We start from the raw sequence: 5,245 nt of genomic DNA, 5'->3' as shown, positions 1-5,245 counted from the left end.
CCTCGCGAAATTGAAAGCCTTAGGAAGCAGAGATCAAAGCAAGCTCCTTTGATAGTTTTGCTGTTTATGCAACAAATTCCCTCCTTATAGTATGTCATAATATGAATTCTGATGTCTTTCCAGTGATATTTAATCCAGGTCCCAAGTGAGATTTTTTTGGTCTATGTTATGGCATGATGGATGTCCCATAGGAATGACTCACTCCTCCCTAAAGTCTTCTGGAACTGGGTCACTGTGCAACAGGATATTCATTAAAATATTCTATTCCTGAGCAACAAACCAAAATTGTGCTGTCGAGTTACAGACTCATAAAAATAGGAGATGATTGTGTAAGGCTGAATGCTGAATCCTTTAAATGGAGACTTAAAAAATTACCTCCAGTGTTTTATATATAGATACATATGGATGCTTTACTTATGGTATAACTTTTACTATCTTGAGAGGAAGCACAAAAAGATTTGATTCCTCAAACAGAAATCACAAATGTGATTTGTGATTCAAATTGATCTACAAGTTTCTGCTGACAGAACTTATGACTCCATCTAAACTAGCAAAACTTTTATTCTGCAATTCCAGTAGAATCAGTGGCTCAATAATATAGGAGGGAAAAAAAGAAAAGAAAAAGGATCGTTACCCTTTATTTATGGAAGCTCAATCATACTGCAACAAGAACTCAAAATACACCAGAAAAGTTCCTGAGAACAGAATGACAAATTAATTTTATTCCTTAAAATGTAACTAGGTGGCATGCAAGTGTTCTTCTGGAGACAGTACTGTGGAACAGTTCTCTGTTTCCAGAAGGACTAGGTGAATTCTCTACGGCTTTTTTCAAGAACTGCTGCAATGACAGTAATTCCTTTCCTTGCTTCCAGGAGCTTCTCCATATTTCCTGTTTATTAGAATTGCTGATTTCTAAATGCCAAATTGGGATAAGAAATCAAGGACTGTATAGAAGCAATCCAGTTACTTGCCCTTTTGAGTCCCTTCTCAAGGGATGTGAACACAACAAACTTGTCCACTCCCCCAAAAGTCAGTACAGGGTGGGCAGTCCTAGAGCAAATTTCTCCCTGAAACAAGATGGATGGGTGAGGGTGGTTGTGTCCCAGAGGACTGTGCCTCAACAGTAGCACCACCTTCCAGGCAACATATTTACAGATTTGCCTCTAGTTGAAACATCTTTACCATTTTACAGAACGTAATTAGGATGCACCTCTGGTTTGCAGTGTGGGGAGCAATGGAGACTATCATGAAAAAGCATCATGGTGCAATACTCAGTAATTGAGTGCTTGGATTAGCTGACATTGTTTGCTATTTGCAGAACTGTTTCCAAAACTGTGATCATTTCACTGTTGTTTCTCATTTTCCTAGGTTGAAATGGAAATGACCTAGATTTCTATTCTGGTTCAGTGTAGTTGATTGGCTGGTTGTAGTTGATTGGTTGTTGCCACAAAGGTCTCTGAATTTCTTTTCTTATTCTCCTCGTCTGTTGCATTGGTTTCAGTTTAGCATCTTGTCCTCCAAAGTGTTTTCAGGGTTTTTTTTCCCCCTCTCACATACAATTTCAAGCTGCTGTAAACATGCTGTATTGCTGGTGAGCAGACAGGAAACAGTTTGAAAGGGTAGGAAGGACATAAAAAAATGAACTCCCATCAGAAAAGTACTTCCAGTGTGGTGATTAGACCCTTCACAGTTGGGCTGTTGGAGGGGATATGCAAACTTCTTATCATACAGCTTTCTGATAAGCTGCTAAGAGCAAAAATCTATCAGTTCTAGCAAATTCTAGATATACTCTGAATCTTTTCGCTAGGAGACAGCTTTAGCCAGATGTAGTGGGGCAAAATTCCCCTTGTACCCTGAGGGTGGATTACTGTTCAGTGAGCAGTGGCTGCTGCCATCATCCCACAAATGTCTGTGTTCACCTTGTCCTCTGTGTGTATGATATAGAGAGTGACCACAGATCCTCCGGTTGAAAAGATATGTAATCCAGCTCTTTATGCTTCTGGTCCTTGGTCCAAATGTCTTCTGTTTGAAGCACTGATGAAGAGAGAAGTTCTTTTTACTCCCATCTGGTTATGATTTATCTTCTCAGCCAGGCTCCCTTTGGCCAAGGAGGGGCCCAAGACAGGAATGGTCTCTCTCCCTCTTAATTACAGCCTTTACCCTTTGTTTTAACACAGAAACACTAGTAGTTGGAGTACTGAAATGCCAGTAGGTATATGTGAACGTGGTGCCAGTTTACAAGGTGATATATTAAAGTTGATTCAAGTCTGTACACAATCTCTTTCTCATTACAGAGGTGTAATTAATCACTTTGTCTCATTAGTGCACTATTGGATTAAACAGAGTCATTTTAACCTTCCTCCCTATCTACTCTTACACAACAGACTCAAACTTCCTTTGGCAAATACGATCAAGCTTTGTATCTGTGTGGATGTGGCTCTGCAGAGATCTGCTAGTATTGAGTTGATTTTAGTCTTCTTATCATTCACCTGAACTTGAATGGCATGTTGAAGTCATTGTCTTGGAGAGCATCCCTGCTCCAGGCATCTCATTGGCTAAGCTGAGGAATTTAGCTGGCTGGAGTCCAAGGTGGACTCCTTTGCTGATAAGGGCTACAGGGAAAGGAGCTAAAGGCAAGACACTGCCCCCCCCCCCCCCCCCCCCCCTTCCCCCGTCCCTTCGCAGCTGCTTTTCAGCTGAGGCTTTATCCAGCTGAGGCTTTACGGCTGGTCCCATCTGGGCTAGGTGGCAGCTAGGTAGCAGCTATGCCTGGGCTCGCTGGCTCGGGTTCCTGGCTTGGCCTCAGAGCAGCCTGGTTGCTGAGCTGGGTGTTGGGCTGCATCTGGCCATGGTCACTGTCTCTGGGCCCAAGAGTGGAAAGACTGATATTCTGTTTCCTCTGCCCTAACTGAAGAGGAGTTTAAAGATGATAAAAGGCAGTGGCGGTGAGCACAGGCACTTGGAGTTTGCAAAGCCAAAGACAGAGGACACACTGCACCATGCCAGGTGGGAGGTGCATGAATTGGACGGGTTTGTTCCCAAGTGTCTGTGTCTTTTAAAATGATAGGCTGTTTCTGGAGATACAGATCCAAAGACCTCCCCCCACCTTGGGTGACCATGGGAGCTGTGAGGCCCCAAGAGGTGTGCAAGGGTTCCCAGTGGTGCCTCAATATCTGGAAGGATCCAGGTCTGTCTCATGACTCAGACCTTGTTGATGCCTCATAGGCCCTCATGGGGAGATATGTCAGGGAGGGATTTCTGCTACTTGTCACCCTGTTTCTTGTTTTTCTTTTAATATTGGCCAGGCAGATTCCCTCCTTGAAAATGAAAAAGAGCAAATAAGTATAACCCAATTTTGTGTAGAATTATAAAAATAACATTTTTCTCTATAAAATTATAATCCAGACCAAGATTTCCTGAGCTTCAACAGACTTAAAATGTTTCTGAACCTCTGAGATTCATTTTGCTCTCCTTAATTAGACTTGTTTCTTGAGGAAGCCAAAGGGTGGTTTACAGCTGCGTTTAGCTTGCATAACAAATGGTGAGAACTTTGCTGGGAAAAAGCTGGTGGTTTGGTACTTTCTTTGTGTCCACTGGTTTCTCCCAGAGAAAACAATTCTCTAGGGTCATGCAGGACTTTGCAGCTTGCATTAACTTGAAAAGATGTCTGGAGAGACTCTTAACAGGGCAGGAGAGAGGTTGGTGCCTAAGTGAATCCTTTTATCCCCTGCAGAGGCTCCTGGAGCTCAGCCCTAGCTACTCTGGCAGGGCATTGCATAGTTATCTGATTATAGCAAAATATATTCCCTGACTACATCTGAAACATTTTTTCATCTTTAATTGTATATGCTGGGAAGACTGAAAGACCTTCTGCTCTCTCAGCCTCTTAAAATCTTCTTTTATCTAATGCATTTGAAATATTTTTGTAAATATCTTATACACATAATGGACTTCAATCTGTGCAATTTCAGCCTTACGCTTATGAAGAGAAATCTTACATTAAAAAATCAATGGTCAGACAGCAAGAGAAGGTCACTCCAAGACAATCAGGCATGTACTGCAGGACCACAAAAGCAGGTTTGTTTTGATGCTATCCCAAGCTAGTAGGCTCTGCCATGTCCTGATATGGCTAATAATAAGTCCCAAGCAAGGCTGAGCAGAAAAGCCCTAAATTATTTTCAGATCAGTGAATGTACTTGCCTGACTGTTTCTTAACACCTGCTCAACAGGGCTGGACCGTGGCCTCTTTCCATCTCCCTTTTACCCTGCACACCACCTGCACAGGCCTCAGCTCCTGTGAGGCCAGATGATATTCCTGGTTGATTGACATCACTCAGGATTTAGAGAAGTCAAAGGTTAGGGCTTGTTAGTGCTTCGGATATAATATTTAATCTTATTAAACTTATAATTTTTCTTCTATCAACTGAAAGAGAAAGGCATTATTGCTGGAGTAACAGGTCAAAAAACCCCCCAAAACAATACTGAATGAGCTGCTGAGTTTTTCTTTTAGAAATGAGTTTTGAGGATCTCGACCAGTTGCAAGTCACAAGCATTTTGCAGCCATGTTGGTGACACATTAACTCACATCTCTTTAATTGCAGGGAGGGGTAAGGTGGCAGTACTGGGCTTGCTGAAATCAATAGTGAACCTGCTATTGATTTTAATTGGGAGCAAACTCGGGTTTGGGTTGAGCTATGTCTTATGCGTGTGTGTGATTAGGGAAGGGGAAGAGAAAGGGAAGAAGCTCTATGGCTGTGTTCTTCACTTGTTCTTTACAAGAAGCTGGTGGTTATAAGGATGCACAACCAAATGTCAGCTTCTTGAGTGCCTGTGGTCAGCAGTCGGGCAGGCATTGCTGCCATCCTCTGGAGAGCCAGGCTGACAGATGCCTGCAAGAGCCACGGGGTGTCTGGGACAGGCCCCACAGCAGTGGTGGGATGGGCCCTCATGGTGTGGGGCTGGGCATCACTCCACATGGCTTTGGGCCAGGGCCACTGGGTGTTGACCTGGCCTGCTCAAGGACTTTAAAAGCCAATTTACATTGCACTGGTCTCTGCCTGCAACAGCCAGAGTGGGAATCATGCCCATGCTGCATAAAATAGCTGGACACTAGAGCCACTGGTGCGAGCTGTTGTCCTCTGCTACTCATTCCATGCTCACATCCAAAAGGCACTGCTCACCTGGACACATAGTGCATGAATATTTCTTTTCAAAGGTGTCCTCCATACTGAAATCACAGCCCCAG

Source organism: Pseudopipra pipra, chromosome 5, assembly GCF_036250125.1.
Source record: "Pseudopipra pipra isolate bDixPip1 chromosome 5, bDixPip1.hap1, whole genome shotgun sequence".
Taxonomy (NCBI): domain Eukaryota; kingdom Metazoa; phylum Chordata; class Aves; order Passeriformes; family Pipridae; genus Pseudopipra; species Pseudopipra pipra.
This window is presented reverse-complemented; position numbering follows the sequence as displayed.